Below are 21349 nucleotides of genomic sequence, written 5' to 3' on the forward strand. Positions count from 1 at the left end.
AAGATATCCAAAATCGAGATACCTGATTTTTACGCAAATAAACGACTTATTGGAATAGCTACAATTATTCAAGAATTAGCAAATAATTATATCAATGGAAACCCAATATGGAGCTATTATTCAAGAGATCATCAAATGATTTATTCAAATTTAAGAGAACTACGACAAACAGATATGGAAGATGTTAGGTAATGGATAATGATGTTACTTAACCCAGAAAAATAATCTACTGCAAGAGCAATTAGGAAGGGATTTATTTCAGACGGATTATTAACAAGATATTGCAAGATAATTGGACACAAATATACAGATCATCAATGTTCGAGATGTAATGGAAAAGATAATATTATCCCGAAAGTCCAGCTAGAATAAAAAAAAATCAACCAAGAAGATAAGGACTCCAGCTAGAAGATAAAAATCAACGAAGAATGCTAGCTAAAAGATAAAAATCAATGGAGTAATGATGGAATAAAGACAAAAAATAAGATAATAAATGATAGAAAGTGACATGTATAGTTTTGAAAATTTTTTACGTAAACTATTTAGTTTTTGACTTTTTGGCCAAAGTGCCATTATTGATTTTTTGTTTTTTAGTCTTAAGATTTTTTTTTTTTTGTAAAGATAGGACCTAGTTTTTGTCGCATTATACTAGTCTAGTTTAGTCTAGTCCTTTTCAACTATTGAAAAGGAAGACTTTTTTGTAAAAAGTAGGAATAGTATAGTTTACATGTAAAAAACGTGTGAAGTAGGAACAGTTTATTTCCTCCTATAAATATGTAAGCCATTCGGCAAGATAAAGGCAAAACTTTCATGTGTTGAAAGCAAGCCTCCTCCTATGTAAACAAACTTTTGAATATTTAATAAAAAACAGATATATTTTCAAGGAAAAGCTATGGATAAACAAAGCCCAGAATTATCAAACCTACCAGAATAGGTATATTTATTTACGATTATGAATAGCTAAATTCATAAATTCCTGACAATCATGATATGATAAAATAAGTTCATGATAGTTACTTTATAGTAGAATTATTCGAAGAATAATATGTTACAAAGTTTATTAGCAAAGTGAAAAATGAGAAAAATCCCTAAGAACTATGCCATCCTAAAGGTGAAACCGGTGAGGCAAGAAAGCCGTGATGGGGAGTAGCCAGAGTAGAGGCGCTCTTTAAGAGAAAAGTATTCAGATTACCATGCTAATAGTGACCGAAGAACATATTATTTAAGAATAATCTAGTATATAGTAATCTAAAATGATCATATTTTGTTATATGTATGATTGAAGGGAATATTTTGAAAATTGCATCATATGAAAAAACATGACTACCTATTTATCTGATGGAATGGTAGATAAATTTAAAATACTTATTTTGTATGTACTTAAAGATATAGAAATAGTAGATATAAGAAAAATTATATACGAAGAGGTATTTTATTTTAATGAAGATTTATTAAGTTCTATAGAAAACTTACACCTATATAATGAAAGTTACTGCTCATATTTAGATAGTTGTTACTCAGATGGATATTATATAGATTAGAAATGTTAGAATATATTAGAAAAAATAGAGAAAACCAAAGTGACCTATATGAAAAAATTAATTATAGAAACCGACTCAAAGAAATAATGGAAAATCTAAAAGAAAAATTAATATGGATAAAAAAACCTTAGAAAATTTAGAAAAAAGTACAGATAATAGTTTATATAACATAAAAAAAATCATTAAGAGAAGAAGAAGGAGAGATAATTAATAGTATTAATAACCTTAATTCAGATATAAATTATAGTACAATCAGAATAGAATATTATACAGAAATTAGTAAACAAGAAACTACTTTAGAATAAAATGATAAACTAAGAGTATTTAAAATACTAGAAACAAAATATGGAAGAAATAAGATTAATAGAAATACTTATGAAAGACAATTTAATTGAATATTTTGAAACAAAAGATATAGAATATTCAAAATACCTTCAAAATAATATACAAGAATTACAAAGACTAACAGAAAAAACTAAAGAATATTACAGTAAAACATTTAATCAATTACCATATAATCACCCCCAACATATGAACATTAATAAAATTAAAATAAATAAACTAAAAATAAAAATGATTAGAGAAGTTAAGAAATATCCACGCACAAACAAAAATAGATCCATTATAGCTCTAATAGATCTATTTAAGTTACCCAAGTTATCCGCACAACCCTACAATTTGAATCCTTAGTAGTGGTCCCTAAGTTACAGAACTACGTAGCCAGTTTAGGATTATGAGATGTCACTTGCCAGTTAAGGACTGACTCTCTCTTAGGGGTTACCCTCTAGTTTTTGTCAGACTCCCTAGTCCTTCAGGACATTAGCCTTGTGGATCCACATCATCAGCCATGTGTTAGTACTCGTGGCAAGGTACTAACATCATACCAACTGGGGTTACAGGTTGAACCCTAATTTGCTCAGATTAAGGCATGTCGATTACATGATAGATCTCACAGTTTCAGTCCGTACTCAGTCTATATCAGTTCAGGTTTGTATGACCAAGTGTACAGATCGCAGTTATTCAGTTTATCAATCTTTCAATAACTTTATTTTACAGATTATTTCAGTACATGTTTATTCTTGGTCTTGCACTCATTTTACATGTTTATTTTTTTATGCTCAGTATTCATACATGATCCTCAGTATGATTTTACAGTCTATTCAGCTTAACTTGAGATTTACATATGGCATTCATGTTTTTTTATTGCTTCCCAGCTAACCAAAATATTTTTTGCAATTGATTTATGAATTTCAATATGCCTTACCATTTTTATGTACAACCATGTTTTAAATACATATTTTAGCAAATAAATTATGTCGTCAGTTTGAAAGCATGTTTTAAATATTTTTATAATTTAGTGCATGTCTCCCTATTACTGACCACATAGATACGTTTGTGGATACATTCTTTCATAATGTAGGTACCATATATAGTCCACACACCAGGGTCATACAGTTCTGAGCATTCAACTAGCAGGTGATAAGTTCTCTTATTTTGGGGGCTCCAGTCCATTGCAGTTCATGTGTTGTATTTTGATTATCCATATATATTTATTCGTGGTAGTTGAAAGCATGTCCTAGCTATCTATAGTCAGTATAGTAGAGGCTTCATAGAGAGTCAGTCAGAGTCATTCATGTAATTCAAGTTCTTTCTTCAGATTTATCATGATGTAAATTATTACAGTATCTTATTTATTCTGATTTTCTCATGACTATGCTTTCGCTCAACAAATTTAGATTTTATTTACATTATAAATCAATTGCTCAAACAGTATGCCAGTATATGAGTTAGCTCGGGATCATTTGTGATTCTAAGCACAGTGTTACGACTAGGAGAAAGTCTCGGGTCATGACAAACTTGGTGTCAAAGCACAAGGTTCAAGTGTCCTAGGGTGTCTATGAAGCCATAGCTAGTTGAGTCTTGCAGAACGGAATGGACATATCTATACTTTTCTTTGAGAGGATATATGACTTTTAAGAAATATTTTCCTTCTTTCATATCTCAGATCATGTTGTAGAGATGTTCTTTAAGAAACTTATATAGGTTCTTACAAGGCTCCATTCATGCCAACTCTGCCTTATTTTTAAGGTAACAAAAATGGTCAAGCTTAAATTCCTACTGATAGAGTTTTCCCAAACAACCCTCACAGACAGTTATAAGATTGTATGAGGGCTTACAAGGATTTCATCAGTGCCCTTAAAATTTCATAATTTCAAAGCATTTGTTCTTATTTATGAAAATCCTGCATTGAGCCGAAGTCAGATATGCCCTCAGATCCCTTCTTAGAATCCTATGACAACATGTGATCTACAGTTAGAAGAATGAACCTAGAAGTTTAACAATAATAAAGTGGGGATAGTATTTATCTGGATTTAGTAGATTGTGTATCCATGGGGCTAGTTGTATCAAAAGTGAATAGTAGGTTTGAAATAGTGCATGCAAGAATTTAAGTTTACTGATCGAAATTAAGTATGATATGTGGGTATGATCTACAGGTGTACCCAAGGTGATATGTGATTTTATTATTTCTAAGTTTTTAAAATGTGTATGATTAGATAGTAACCTTGAGTTGTTAAGTGCTAATAAGGCTAATAATGTAGTATATAATGTTCCTACCAGCTAAGTTATGGGTTATAGGTTATTGATGTTGGGTATATTGGTGTAATGGTAATTCTTATAGTTTAGGAAAAAGTATAAGTTTAGAGATATGATATTAGTAGGCTATGAAGGAAAAGAGGTAGATTATGTTTTTAGTGAGGCAAGTATGTTGTCAAGAAGGGTATAAGTATGTGATGATGATTGCTGAAGCTAAAGAAAGTTAAGGACGGTATATATTAAGGGAATGTTCAAGAATAAAGTTAGTTTAGTTCATTAAAATATTGGGAATATCCATGTGTCTTCATCAATCACCATATTCAAGCCTATCATTACTACACTCGCTTCATGGATCTCCCCACTAAGACCAACAATTTAATCATTCTCATAAATAGTTTTGCCATATATCTCCTTCCCAACTAATTCACATAATGAAAGTTTGTCTCCTTCTTTCCCCTTCACCTGTAACCTTAGCTAAAGAAATCACGTCAAAATTTTCACATTCAATATCATCTATTCCCCTACCTAAAATATCACTACTCTTATCTAGCAGGCTAAGTCACGCTCTCCTGGGACTGGGTGCCATGGGCTCCGGGCCTATCTCCTAACTGGAATCACTATTCACTCGAAGGAATAGGCTTAGTTGCACTTGATGACGACTGAGAATTGCTTCAAAACTTCTTTTTAGAACACTTATTTCCCTAATTACCACCTTGGTGCTCACTGTTATTTTGATCTATAGACCTAGCTCTCTTTCTTTTCCCCTTATCTCAGCTAGCCTCTTTCTTTGCTCTTCTACCTACTGCATGTGCACTGACAACTTGGAGAAATCCATATCTTTATTCAGCATTGCTCTCTTACATTCCAACACCAAACATCTGAGAAACAAGATGCAAATTTTCTCATGTGAGCTCTCATGTTACCCGCCAATTCTGGAGCATACCTGGACAGTTGGGTGAACTTTAATGTATACTCTTTTACACTCATCTTCCCTTGCTTCAGATTCACAAATTCTTCAACTTTTGCTTCCTTCAATTCCTAGGGAAGGAAATGATCTAAGAAGGCCTCTACAAACTCACCCCACATAAAAGGCTCACCATCACTACTCTTAGAATCCTCTCATTCATTATACAACTGATTGGCCACATCCTTTAACTAATAGGCTGCCAACTCATCCCCTTTAATCTCATTCGCATGCATAACTATAAAAATTTTCTCAATCTCATCAATGAACCCTTGGGGGTCCTCCTCAACCTTCGTACCAGTAAATACAGGTGGGTTTAGCCTTATGAATTGGCTAACCCAGATAACCTCAGATGATCCAAACACCTAACTCCTATCCTCAGACCGATGAGTCTGAGAGGCCACTAGCTGAGCTATCATATGAATGGACTGTTGGAACTCAGCATTCGAAACTTCCCACTGAGGAGGCTGAGGTTGATTAGCACCGGTTCGTGAAGTCCGAGGTGGACTAGTCGGGACTAGAGAGACCCCAGAGTGGAAATAAACTCTGGGTATGAGCTCTGTTATGGGTCCGCATCCCATGAGTTGGATGGACATCCTCAGGCTGAGTATTTTATTCATTGGTTCTACGGGGAGGCATGGTAACTTTCTAAAATACACAAAATCACTGATTAGAGGATATTCAGACTCTTCAGCACGAATTAAATCATAAAATAAAGAGAGACATTCCTAAATGCCCTGTAGCCTCTCGTTTATAAGTGTTGCGCGCTACACACCCATAAATAGGACTCTATCTGATGCAATTTTGCAGACACCCTGGGATCATGAACCATGCTCTGATACCAAGTTTGTCACGACCCAAGCTGAGGCCCTAACCGCGATGAGCATCTCGAACCGTGAGGCCCGAGCGCCCATCTCTGTATGGTAATCATGCACAATGATCATACAATTTATAGAAAGGCAAAAAGATAACATAACAGAAACATGGTCAATCTCATAAGTAACTGGACAATTCAAAAGTAAGTACTCAATATTCAAACTACATGACACTAATCTGCAAAATCTCTAATAATATTGAAAACAACATCTTTCTAAAAACTGGGAAAAGGCCCCCAGTAAACCATAAAACAAAAAGAGCAAAGAAATCTAAAAATTAGGTCTTCGGAATAGAGAAGGCTCAGCAACTTCAACTTCTAACACAGACAGGTCTATTGCTGGATGGGACCATATAAATGTGCCTCACATCCTGAGATATAGGGGGTCAATACATATGTACTGGTACGCAGAGCAATCCAAAATAATATATTTATATATAACATAAGTGAGAGCAATTTATAAAATATTTTACATATGATATATGAAAACACATGGGCATACTTTAAGGACTTTGAAATATTTCTTTTGAAATCGTGAACCACTCTTTAAGTTACTTCTGAGCTAGATGGTACACCATACAATCTGTAATTCCATGTGCTATATGGAATTCGCCCTTGACTCGGTGGCTAAGCCCCCAATTCAAGTTTGCCACAAGGATTGAAGTATCTATAAGGGGGACATGCAAGATCACACAACAGGGTACCAAAATCCCCAATCAAATCAATATGCCATGGTAGTGCAAAAGATCACAAAGCAGGGCTCCTAAGCATAGTCCCAAATTGGGATGACATAAATCAAGGAACACAAGATCACAAAGCAGGGTACCATAATCTCGTGTTGGCAAATCATGGTTTCTAGCATAGAGTCTTTCAATTCATACTTTCTTTGGGTAACCATCTAACTCTCTTTAAGCCCATTTTTAACCTTTTCTAAACATGCATCTTTCTGAATTCATAATCTGAAAATCTGAGTAAAATCTGTATTCTGTTCTGTTCTATTATTATGGCATTATCTATTTTGGTATCTTCATACCAAGACTTGCAAGTCGTATCTCTAAGCCATAAAATATCAAGTTCCAGTCTCTTTATTCAAACCATAAAGTTTGGACCACCATACCATTCAAATAATTCAAGAGAATTCATATTTCAAAACATATGTTAAATTATGCAAACACTCTCTCTTTTTAATATTTCAACGAATATGTGGTGGTCAAGTATTTTGTAACAAACCATGCAATCTCTTTGAATCACCACTTTTCATTTATTTCAGCAAGAATCACCCTCTCTTCAGTTCATATCCAAAATCAAGGCTTAAAAATAGTAAATACATTTGAATCATGATTCTCAATATGCAATTGAATAAAGCACAATATATAAAAACAAGGGGGTTTATAACAAAAAAGGGATTATAATTCTTTATGCTCTCAATTCAAGTTTCAACCATCAAACCACATGAATACATACACATGTGTGTGTATATATATATATATATCAAGGGGGAAGGCCTCAAGACCAAAATATTTATATCAAGAAGGTTTCATAATGCATGATTGTAAATGTAAATTCAAACCCCTTTCGTAAGTTCATGATTTCTCAACATTTAAACATAATTAAGAATATTTTACCATGCCCATGTAGTTTAGGAAAACCCCCACGTACCTTATGTTGTTTAGTTGTGAAGATTGGACTCAAATCTTGACCCTTTGTTGTGAAGATTGGACTCAAATCTTGACCCTTTTCTTAAGATCTTGAACTTAGAGAAAAACCTTAGTTTGATCTTATTTTTGAGAGTGGAAAGGGTTTGAGATGTTGAAAACTGATAGAAAAATAGATTATAACACTTAGGATACAATTTATATTAGTGGGGTAGGTTTTAGGATGAGGAAAATACCAAAATACCCCTAAGAAAATCTAAAAAGTCATAGAATTTCATCAGTTGACGACCAAGGTTGATGGGCCATCACTTAGGTGATAGGCCATCACCTAGGTCATCACTTTTGGGCTGGTTTTTACCACTCACTAACTTAGGCTGACGACTAGGGCTGATGGGCCGTGACCTAGTTGAGAGGTCATCAGTCGCGTCGTCACATTTTGGCAGATAGACTTTTCAAAGTAAAATAAGCATAACTTTCTACATCAATATCAAATTAAGGAGAAACTAGTGACACTAGAAAGAGGACTCAAAGACCTTTCATTTGATATATAGTAAGCCCCCTAATTCAGTATATACAAAAGGTTATGGTCGATGGAAGTTGACCCAAGTTTAAACACTCACTAAAACTCAATCAATAGGAAGGCTTTCAACTCGCCTTTAGGTTAAGGGACCTCTATGATCTCAATTAATGCCCAAATAGATTCCCAGACTACATAATTGATTAACTCACTAAATTTACATAGAATTTATTAGCTTGTGGAACTATTACGTGTAGGAATGATGATTTACATTTTAGCCCGAAATGCGGGTTGTTAACCATGTTAAATGTTAGAATATAAGTTTAAATTGTGGACAGTTAGGCTATTAGAAAGAAGAGTTTGAAATTCTAGATGATTTGAACTCAGGGTATGGTGATACTTCTGAAGATGTTAAGTTAGTAAGTGTTTAAGTTATTATATAATGACTATTGAGGCTATAGAAAGCTAAGAGTTTTATCTTAGAAGAAAGAATTAACAATGGGTTTTAGACTTTCAGGTGTAGTTTTTTCAGGGTGAGTGTGTTATTTATGTGTATTGTTATATCTTATAATCTAGAGTACAGTCATTTTAATTTAGCTTAGAGTTTATTAAAAGGGTCCACAGACTTAGAATGATGGCTTAAAGCTAAGGGGGAGATGATAGAACAAGTAACCAAATCAGGCTCTCAGATTCTAAAAATGATGTCAGTGTGTTGTAGAACAACACTTGGGGAGAAAAATGCCCGACCCATTTTTATCTCGGTACAAAATTTTGTAAATACGACATCTACTCAAGCCTTAAAAGTTAGTTCCAAGATCATAGATCATATTCATTCACTTTTCATAGAATCATGTACATTCTCGGTTCTTAATATGAGGAGTTCTAGTTCACTCAGTAGTACGAATCATATTCCATGAATTTATGAATCCAAACTTAGGTCATGCAGCTCATGACTCATGTAATCATGCTTTACAATATGCTTAGTTCCCATAACTCATGGTGCAATCTTAATGACCAACAAAATTCAGATTATATCATGTATGTCCTCATTTCTGATCTTCTTAATGAATTCATGCTTTTGATATTATATTTCTCAGGCCTTAGTTAAGTGTCTAAGTTACGCATAGTATTCTTTCATGCTTTAGGACCTCATGTTCTAATCTTTCAGTGACCTCTTGTTATGTAAAGATAGTGGTGATGAGCAATTATTTAGATGGGAGTGAGTAAATTTTCTGTATTAGGAAAAGATCATTGTATGCTTGTTCTATGTAAGGATATAAAGTTAAAGAAAGATTGAGGCAAAGCTTTTTGTATATGTCATAGTTAGTTAAAAATTTTCATGTGTTTATTCTTGGGGATAGTGCATAGAAGTTGTTATTGGTAGAGGTATTAGAGAATATGGGACAGATGTTTTTGTGGGTTGGTTGCCTAGAACTTTATATGTGGCTAGGATGATAGACTTGGATGCCATGATGATATATAAATGGATAAATGCATTGTGTGCAAGTGAATTCTTAGTAGGAGGTTGAAGTTAGTTGTTGAAGTGGTAAGGAGTATTATTCTTAAGGTAAGATCTATGAAAACATATACTATATTGAATCTGTGGTTTATACTAGTATTGTGGTGTTATGTGTTGCACTTTGTAATTTTGAGTTAGGCTTGAACGTGGAAAAAGTATGTAGTTCGACTCAAACTTTGGCTTGAATGGTTATATGTACCCATGTGAGAATTTTAAGTTGTAGCAAATAAGCCTAGTATTTGAGAGGACAAATATAGTTGAGGGAGTATTTGAGAATTGTGGCTAAGCTTGAAAGTTAGTAGTTGCATTGCCTATGACATAGTAATTCTATCCTAGCTTATGTTTTATAGGCCTATATTCCATGTTATAGAGTTGTAGCCATGTTGCGATTCCTTATTTAGATATCTTATTCAGATCATCCCAATATTCTTTACTCTCTAATGTTATTAGGACCTCTTAGAAAGAGTGTTGAATAAATACTTCAGTTGAGTTATAAGCTTTCAGTATGAGATAATCTGAATAGCCTGAAATTTAGTTTAGCAATCAGACAGTCAAGCTCCTATAGTTTTCCAACTTTTCATCTAGTCTTACTATTTGAGGATTCATGAACGTGCCTATCCCATGAGATACCCAGATTTATAAATAAATATCATGTTGATTATACAATTTTAGAATTCATTCAGACAGTACAAGTGAGTTCCCAAATTTTCAAGCTAGTTAAAGTTAGTTGGAAATTTAGTAATCATATCAATAATCAGCTCTCAGAATTCCATGTCAGGGATTACATATTTTTTTTTCTATTTTTTCAGCCAAGTCAGTCTTCATTCGAGGACGAATGATCCAAAGAAAAGATATTGTAACACCCAGAAAATCCAAGACATTATTAGAACCATGATTCAAGTTCATAAAAAAGCAAGCCTTATGTTTTGGTAGTCTTACAAGTGACTTAGACATATATTAAGACCCCTAATAGCTCCTAGCTTATAGACAAGTCGAAACATCCCTTAGTGATTAAATATGGCCATATTCAAAAGATCATAACTTTTGGTATACTAAGAATTTCTAAGCTCAAGACTGACCAACAAATAGATAATTGAATTAGCTTTCTAACTATACCAGTTTTGCCTTAATCAATTTTGGGTTGAAAAATTATGGCTAAATTACTGAAGCGCTGCCAAAGCTGCCAATGACCACGACTCCTGATGATGACTCATAGTCAGACCCTACGAGTAGCCAGGAATCATCATCATCACAGAAGAAGGGGTCAAAATCATTTTTCCTAATGATGACTCAAGCTACGACTCATATCCAGACCCTACGAGTCGTGGCCAAACTCATCGGGACGGCTTTTAGACGTTTTTCAGATGATTCATAAGGGTTTTTTTGTTTTTTTGCCACTCTTTTAACCCCAAAACTATGTTGTTTCATCCTCCAAACAACAATTATCAAGCATAAATATTACCCTAACATATTATAACTCAGAAATTATTCATCACAAAACAAAAAAAGTGATTCCTTTCTTCCAAAAACCAATTAGGGTTCTTCAAGTTCAAGTTCAATCCCAAAAAATTTATTGATAACACTCAAACTACACTATTAAATGGGTGTAAGCGATCACCGTCAATATAAAATCCAACAAGGTTTGGGTCGGTTGAGATTTAATTAACGGATAGTTTAATGTTTCCTGAAATGGGGGTTTAAGTTTCACAAGTAATTGTTTGACACTTTGATTTCGATGTTTGTAACCAAGATTTTATGAGATAACCAGAATTATGTTCACTGGGGCTTAGGTACATGACAAATGCTAAAGGTGACTCAAGATTCTCACAGTGGTTAGGATAACAAGCTATCTTTATCTATGATATGCTCAAATGTCTCTAGACCTATTTAAGCGTCTAATTTCCTAATCCTCTCAGAATTAGGGAATAGCTATTCACTGCCCAGATTTTACCTCAGGTTAATCAACCTAGTTACAACACTGATTATTAAATGAATTATTTCTGAGTCCCTGTTGATAATTCACTTCCTACTATTTATGATTTCTTTCTCAAGAAAATCAAAGTAGGTATGCCTGCTGTTTGTAACCAACAGATGTCAATTAAAATCACAGAGTTATCAAGAAATCCTAACACCTATTAAATCTTGAGTGTTTAGCACATCGTCATGACCTAACCCTAGATCCCATAATTCAGGTTAATGGAGTTTATCTACTCATAATGCAAGGAACAAGTACACGAATTGAATTTATAAGTGAGAATATTAACTTACAACGATGATGAAAATCAAGAAGTATAACTTGAATTGAACCACGGTACAAAACTCCTAAAATATTTTAGCTAGCGAGAGAGAAATATCGTATGTTTTTCGAATAAAGATGAGTCCAAAAATTAATTATCATAGAAAACCCTAAAACAGGGCTTTAAATAGTTTAACCTAATCAAGGAAATTAAATCAAAGTTACATCTTTTCCTCAAAATAGATGACGACGTCCGTGATGGATTATCATGAGTATGACGTCTTATCACGGATGTTGTCAGATCCTCTACACTTTTGGCTTTTGCTGCCTAAGGCTGACGATGATGATGACGCCTTATCACCAGCCTAACGACGTGTCATGGATGTTGTCACAAAACTGTCTTCAACTTCCATCTTCTGTTTAAGGCTGACGATGCTCCTGACACCTTATCACCAGCCTGACAATGTGTCATGGATGTCGTCACAAAACTGTCTTCAACTTCTATCTTCTGTTTAAGGATAACGACATTCCGATGCCTTATCCCAAAGTGTCATCACAACTTCAACTCATGCCAAATCTCTGGTTAAGTTTGACGACAACTGTGATAGCCTATCACAGAGCTGATGACTTATCACAGATGTCGTCAGTGATACCTTTCTTCAGATTCCTCCAGATTTCAACTTCTTTACTCCATTCTTGTTGGTTCTCTATCCCATCAGCTTAAACTGTAAAATCAAACATAAACAAATAAAAAATGACAAAAGTTGCTTAAGACTTAGAAATCATTCTTGATTAAAGGTCTTAAATGTGTTAGCAATTGCTCACACATCAACACCCTCAACTTTAAACAATTGCTTGTCCTCAAGCAACTCAACACAACTAAGAGAATACATAGCATATTCAGCAGCCAATTTTCTCTTTTAAGCTCAAAACATAGTTACCACCTCCAAGGTCAATCCAATTAAAAACAACTGTGTACTTCGTTGAAGAACAATAATGTAACACAAAGGACTTAAGAGATGGCATCAATCTTAGCCACAACAACCATTCATATACCATTTCTGCACTATCTAAAGAAGCAAGTAGCTAGCAATAATACCATTGTGCACTCACAATAAAGAAATCTTCCTCCTCGCATATAATAAACCAAAAAGGTAAATGTGGGGATCATCAAAAGACTCTCACTCTCAAAATGAAGTTCCAATCAGTGTATGGCAAGTACCATAGGCTTGCCCTTATTTCATTATCAAGACCTTCAGATAGGCCAGCTAGGATCACTATAGGACTTCTTTTAGGCTTATAATATAGGCTGGGGATGGTATGATATTCAAGGTCATTTAAAGTGACTATGCCTCCTTGACACTACACTACTCTCTTGGGGCTCACTTATTCACCATTTTTTCATTTTCTTTTCCATTAATCGCATATGTTCAAGTTGGGTACCTCTCTCTTTCTCTTTTTTTAGAATAGCACCTAACTTTTATTCTTCTTTTACTTTATTCCACCCTTCTTCATACTCATCTTATACCATGCACCCCTATGATATTCACCCTCAACTTAGGCTGTTTGCCTAGATCAAGGTGCACAATATCCAAGGAGGACTAGGGCCAAACAGGTTCATTATGGTATAAATAGGAAGGTGAAAGGTATCATAAGGAAAAAATAGGCTAATTAGGCTCAAAACAGGGATCAAGGGATATAATGAACATAGGGCAGGCTATTTAGGCTAAAAGTGGGTTACTCAACAAAATGACCTATGATTTTTTCCTAACCCCTATCCTTTAACCATAGTAAGACTAACCAGGCAAGTTCTAGCTTTAGCATACAAAGGGAATTAAGTAGTTGCTCACACACACATGGCATAAAAGTATATCGCAGGCCACCACTTATCTAGTTCATGCAATTGTTTAGCAATGATCATCAAGCAGCTAGAACTAATGCCACAACAAGATTCACAATGGTCACAAGTAAATATAATTCACACAGTCTTTGCGAACAAAACATTGGAGAGGTGTTTAAAAATTAATCAAAAACATGTCAACTGCTTTTTGTACTTGTATTTCTTCTAGTTACCATAAAATATGTTACAACAATAGACTACCCTACACCCTTAAATCAAAATCAAAGAAAAATTAAACTAAGAGTTAGAGTATACCTGGAATGGATCAATCTCGAGTGTCACAGGTTGCCCCCTATGCAGCGCCTGATTTAACGGCACGGCACGACTCAGGTATCTCGATTACTTCAGACTTCATCAAGACAGATAGTAGTGATACTTTTCACTGATTCTTTTGGGCCAATATAAAGCTTGACACATTTTCTATTTTCCTTGAAGGTACTGTCGTCTTCATTTTTGAGTTCTACTACTCTAGATGAGTGGATTGACTAACTTTAAAAGGGCCTAACCACTTAGATTTCAGCTTACCTAGGAACAATTTGAGTCAGGAATTGAACAGAAACACCAAGTTACCTTTTTAGAATTCTTGTTTCTCTATTCTCCAATCATGATACTTTTTCATCTTTTCTTTATACAGATCTGCTCGTTCATAGGCCCTAAGATAGAATTCATCCATCTCATTCAATTGCCCTAGCCTCAACTTTACTGCTTCCTTCCAAGTTAGATTTAACCTTTTAGTGCCCATAAGGCCTTGTGTTCCAGCTCTATTAGTAGGTGGCAAGCTTTTCCATAGACCAGATAAAATGGTGATATGCCAATGGGTGTCCTAAAAGTAGTTCGATATACCTACAAGGAATCATCGAGCTTTCGAGACCAATCTTTCCAGCTTGCATTCACCATTTTAGCTAGGATGGCTTTAATATCACGATTTGATACCTCCACTTGCCCACTGGTTTGTGGGTGGTATGGAGTAGCCACTCTGTGCTGTTTTACCTCATATTTTGCGAAAGCTGCTCGAAATATTTTGTTGCAAAAATGAGATCCTCCATCGCTTATGATAGTACGTGGTATTTCAAAGCGAGAGAAGATATTCTTCATGAGAAAAGCAACAACCCTCTTCCCTTCATTATCAGACAAGGCTACAGCTTCGACCCATTTTGAGACGTAGTCAACAGTAACTAAAATATACTTCATCCCGTATGAGCTCACAAAAGGACCTATGAAATCAATGCCCCAGACATCAAATAATCCTACTTCAAGCATATTAGTCAAGGGCATCTCATGTCTTTTAGAGATTGACCCCTGCCTCTGGCATTGGTCACATTTCAGCACAAACTCGTGGGCATCCTTGAACAATGTTGGCCAATAATAGCCACTCTGCAACACCTTCCTAGCTATTCGATCACCTGCGTGGTAACCTCCAATTGGGGAAGTATGACATGCTTCTAATATGCACAATAGATCCACTTTTGGTACGCATCTCCTTATAATATTGTCTACGCATTGCCGAAAAAGATATGGGTCATCCCAGAAGTAATGCGTCACATCATAAAGGAACTTCTTCTTTTGATAAAAAGAAAGGTTTTCTGGGATAACCTCACTCACAACATAATTTGTATCATCCGCATACCAAGGCAATTTTTCCATAGCAGTAGCCAAAATATCCTCATCAGGGAATGTATCATTTATCTTCATTCCATCACTACTTTTCTGTTCACCTTCCATTCTAGATAGATGATCTGTAACCTAGTTTTCACAACCTTTCCTATACTTGACCTCAAATTCAAATTCTTACAGCAGTAATACCCATCTGATCAGCCTTGGTTTAGCATCCTTCTTAGCCATCAAATACCTCAAGGTAGCATGGTCGGTGTAGACCACTACTTTGGTCCCAAGAAGATAAGCTCTGAACTTCTCAAAAGCATACACTATAGCCAGAAGTTCCTCTTTAGTAATGATGTAATTCTTTTGCGCTCCATTCAGTGCTTTGCTGGAGTAATATATCAGATGGAACAGTTTGTCCCTCTTTTTCCCTAAAATAGCTCCAAGGGCCACACCACTTGCATCACACATGATCTCAAATAGTTTTGCCCAGTCAGGTGAAATAACAATAGGGGCCTCAATCAACTTCTTTTTAAGGCATGCAAATGCCTTCAAGCACTCGTCATCGAAGAAAAATTTCACCTCCTACTCCAAAAGTTTGCAAAGTGGATTTGCAATCTTTGAGAAGTCTTTTATAAATCTCTGATAAAAGTCAGCATGTCCGAGAAAACTGCACACTCCTTTTACTGAAATGGGAGGTGGTAGTTTCTCAATAACTTCCACCTTTGCTCGATCAACTTCTATCCCCTTTTTGGAAATTTTGTGGCCGAGAATGATGCCCTCCTTGACCATGAAATTGCATTTTTCCCAGTTAAGAACCAAATTAAATTCAACACATCTTTGCAAGGCTATATTCAAATTTCCCATACACATCTCAAATGAATCACCCCACCACAGAGAAATCATCCATGAATACCTCTATGGTGTCCTCTACCATGTCAGATAAGATAGACATCATACACCGTTGGAAAGTGGCAGGTGAATTACATAGCCCAAATGGCATCCTTTTAAATGCAAAGGTGCCATATGGACATGTGAACGTTGTCTTCTCCTGATATTTAAGAGCAATACATAGTTGATTATATCCAGAATAACTATCCAAGAAGCAATACCACCCCCTGCCAGCTAATCAATCAAGAATTTGGTCCATAAAGGGCATCAAAAAGTGGTCTTTCAGAGTCCAAGAATTTAGATTGCGGTATTCCATGCAAACTCTCTACCCAGTTACAGGCCTGAGCGGAATTAACTCATTTTTTTCATTAGCAACCACCGTCATATCCCCTTTTTTGGGTATACATTGAACTGGGCTCACCCACTTGATATCAGAAATAGGGTAAACCACTCCTGCCTCTAACCACTTAATAATCTCCTTCTTAACCTCCTCTTGCATTGGTGGATTAATACTTCACTAATGCTCTATGGGTGGAATACAATCCTCCTCAAGCTGAATTTTATGCGTTCAGATTCCCAGGGGAATGCCAAAAATATCTACAATGGTCCACCCTATGGCTCTCTTATGTCTCTGAAGTACTGAGATAAGTGCATTCACCTATTGTTCCCTTAAATCAGCTACAATAGTAACAGTTAGCGTGTTCCTATTGCCCAGAAACACGTACTGTAGGTGCCCAGGCAATTCTTTCAATTCCAACACCGAAGGCTCCTCAACAGATGGCTTGGCTGGTGGCGTTGGTCGATTAGCCAGGTGAAGGTCTAGCTTTTTAGGAGCATAAGGATATGAACCCATGCCTATCAAGGCACAAACGGTCTCTTCATATTCCCCAATGCCTTCACTATTATAATTTATCATGACCATGGTTAAAGGTTTGATAACAAATTGCTCAGCTATGGGTATCTCCAGTTCATCCTCATAATACACATCAACTACTGAGAACACACTCATATCTTCATGGTTCTTCATTAATTTACCCACATCAAATCATACCATTTCATCGTTCATCCTGAATAAGAGCTCATTTGCTCTCAAATCAATTAGCACATTTCCTATTGCAAGGAAAGGTCGACCCAAGATTATGGGCACCTCAAAGTCTACCTCGGAATCTAGAATAACGAAGTCTGCAGGGAATATAAAGTTGGACACCTTCACCAATACATCATACAGAATGCCAACAGGTTGCTTTATTAACCTATCTGCCATTACGAGTCTCATATTGGTGGGTGTGGGATTTCCCAGACCCAACTTTCTATAAATAGTCAGTGGCATCAAATTAATTCTTGATCCCAGATCACATAGTTCTTTGGTGAATTCCATTATCCCAATTATGCAGGGAACAGTGACTGCACCTAGGTCTAACTTTTTATGCACTAGGGTCCTTGTAGAAATAGTGCTACAAAGGTGGAGATCTTCTTTGCAGCCCACCACTCGTTTCTTAGTCATAAGGTCTTTCATGAATTTTGCATATCCTGGCATTTGCTCAAGTGCTTCAACCAGGGGCACATTTATTGTCAATTGCTTGAGCATTGCCATAAATTTACTGAATTTTGCATCATCAGCCTTCTTCTTCAATCGTTGAGGAAAGACAGGTGGTGGTCTCGGGATAGATTTCAACACCACTTCCTCTTCCTTCTCTTTTTTTTTCCAAAGCATCCACAAAACTATCCAGCTTCTCAAACTCCACTGGTTTGCTTTCTTCAGATTCATCAACAACCACCTCACTATCTATAAATTTCCCCATAGAAAGGCCAGATAAGATCTTACCACTCCTAGAGGTAATCATCATACATAAGCCATCATTCCACGGATTCTGAACCGTATCACTAGGTAAAGTACCACTTTTTTTTTGGTTCAGTGTTGCGGATAGTTGCTCATCTGCTGCTCCAGCTGCTTGATAGAAGCTGAATGTGAACTAACTAACTGACTCAGGGTAAAGAATTCACTCTTCATAGTGGTTACTCCTGAGTTGGTAGCCTCAACTCCCTTCAATAATTTTCCCATCATGTCCTCCATGGACATCTTGCCAGATCTAGTTGGTGCAATATCCCGACTTCCAGGAGGAACATACAAACCACTCCTATCACTATTGTTTCTCTAGTTTCCTTGCTCCCTATCTTTATTATCGGGCTTGTCATAAAAGTTCCGACCTTGATTCCCTTGGCTATTGCCTCAAAAATCCCCTAATTATTAACATAATTTGCCTTCTCATCTGCATCTATAGCAATAATGCACTAAGATTGCACATCCTTAACCTTTTCAATCTTGCTTGACAGTAAGTGCTTGGTCAGCAAGTCCATCTGAGTCTTTAAGTGGGCCATGTCTTGGTCTCGCTCTTCATCCCTTCTGCGCTGCTCCACAGTCATACCAATAGAAATAGTCAGGCTAGCTACCACAGAATCTCTGGTATGCCAGGCCCGACTCTGTTTGGTTATTCTATTCAGCATGTCTGAGGCATCTTGAAAAGAAAGGTCAATGAACAAACCACCCACAGCATTATCAACAATTGGATTTGTCACAAAGTTAAAAGCTCTGTATAAAGTCTCCATCAAGTGCAAGTTCATTATGTTATGGTTCAGACATTGTGCCATTTTCTTCTTGAATCTCTCCCAAGTTTCATGCAACGCTTCAGTCGAGAGCTGCCTGAAGTTATTGATTTTATCCCTCAACTGTACTCTTCTGGAGGGTGGAAAGAACCATTCTAGGAATGCCTCTTTCAACTGTCTCCAGTTGGTAATAGAATCGGGTTCCAACTTATTTAACCACATTATTGCCTCCCTAGACAGAGAAAATGGAAACAATCTCAATCGGATTGCATTCTACCTTACTCCCAGATTATCAAAAGATTTGTAAATGGTGATAAAGTTCACCAAGTGCATTTTTGGATCATCACCAGGCAAGCCTCCAAACAACCCCTTCAGATTTAGAAGTTGGATCATGGTACTTGTTATGCTGAATTTTGCACCAGGTGCTAACAGTGGAGGAATAGTAGCACCCATTACACCTGATCTGTCCATTCCTTCATCATCATCATCAACCTCGTATTGGACACGTTGTTGACCATAACTTCTTCTGAATAGATAGTTTCTATTGAAATTTCATTGCACTGGTGCAGCAAGTTGCTCAGTTTGCCTTGAGTTTTAAGGATTCAACAATTCCTCATCACCCAAGTCTTTATCATCAGGGTTCAGATGACGTACGTGTTGACCTTGGTTCTGTACGTTTACCTGAGCCTTGGCCAAGGCTGCCAGTCTATCAGCCTCATATTATTCTGCCGTTCTCCCGATCAGCTAAGGTTCTGGATTAATTGGTAATAACGGTTCTCCGAAACTTCTTATTTTTCTCATAAATAACAAGGGACTTGCAATAAACAAAAACAATAAATAAACGTAAATCTAGGAATCCTAACTAACAGTTAATTAGCGCACACAACTTTCAGTTTTCAACCATATTCCCAGGCAATGATGCCATTTTTTATAACGCTCAAACTACACTATTGAATGGGTGTAAGCGATCGTTGTCAATATAAAACCCATTTAGGTTGGGGTCGAATCCCATAGGGAATATGGTATAAACTCAAGTTGATTACGATTTAATTCACTGATAGTTTAATGTTTCCTGAAATGGGGGTTTAAGTTTCACAAGTAATCATTTGACACTTTGATTTCGATGTTTGTAACCAAGATTTTTTGAGATAACCAGAATTATGTTCACTAGGGCTTACGGTACATGACAGATGCTAAAGGTGACTCAAGATTCTCATGGTGGTTAGGATAACAAGTTATCTTTATCGATGATATGCTCAAATGTCTCTAGACCTATTTTAGCGTCTAATTTTCTAATCCTCTCGGACTTAGGGAATTGCTATTCACTGCCAAGATTTTACCTCAGGATAATCAACCTAGTTACAACACTGATTATTAAACGAACTATTTTTGAGTCCTTGTTGATAATTCACTTCCTACTATTTATAATTTCTTTCTCAAGAAAATCAAAGTAGGTATGCCTACTGTTTGCAACCAATAGACATTAATTAAAATCTCATAATTATCAAGAAATCCTAACACCTATTAAATCTTGACTGTTTAGCACATCGTTATGACCTAACCCTAGATCCCATAATTTAGGTTAATGGAGTTTAGCTACTCATGATGCAAGGAATAAGTGCACGAATTGAATTCATAAGTGAGAAGATTAACTTACAATGATGATGAAAATCAACAAGTATAACTTGAATTGAACCACGGTACAAAACTCCCAAAATATTTTAGCTAGCGAGAGAGAAATATCGTATGTTTTTCGAATAAAGATGAGTCCAAAAATTAATTATCATAGAAAACCCTAAAACAAGGCTTTAAATAGTTTAACCTAATTAAAAAAGTAAAATCAAAGTTATAAATTTTCCTTGGAATAGATGACGACGTCCGTGATGGCTTATCATGAGTATGACAGTTTATCACGGATGTCGTCAGCTCCTCCGCACTTTTGGCTTTCGCTTTCTAAGGCTGACGACGATGATGCCTTATGACCAGCCTGACAACGTGTCATGGATGTTGTCATAAAACTGTCTTCAACTTCCATTTTCTTTTTAAGTTTGGCGATGCTCCTGACGCCTTATCACTAGCCTGACGACGTGTCATGGATATCATCACAAAACTGTCTTCAACTTCTATCTTCTGTTTAAGGCTGACGATGCTTCTAACGCGTTATCACAAAGTGTCGTCACAACTTTAAATCATGCCGAATCTCTGGTTAAGTCTGACGTTAACTGTGATAGCCTAGCACAGGGCTGATGACTTATCACAGATGCCGTTAGCCATATTTCTCTTTAGATTCCTCCAAATTTTAACTACTTTGCTTCCATTCTTATTGGTTCTCTATCCCATCAGCTTAAACTATAAAATCAGCCATAAACAAATCAAAAACAAAAAAAATTGCTTAAGAATTTGCAATTATTCTTAGTTAAAGGTCTTAAATGTGTTAGCAATTGCTCACACATC

The sequence above is a fragment of the Capsicum annuum genome, unplaced genomic scaffold (genome assembly GCF_002878395.1).
Source record: "Capsicum annuum cultivar UCD-10X-F1 unplaced genomic scaffold, UCD10Xv1.1 ctg76461, whole genome shotgun sequence".
NCBI classification, from domain to species: domain Eukaryota; kingdom Viridiplantae; phylum Streptophyta; class Magnoliopsida; order Solanales; family Solanaceae; genus Capsicum; species Capsicum annuum.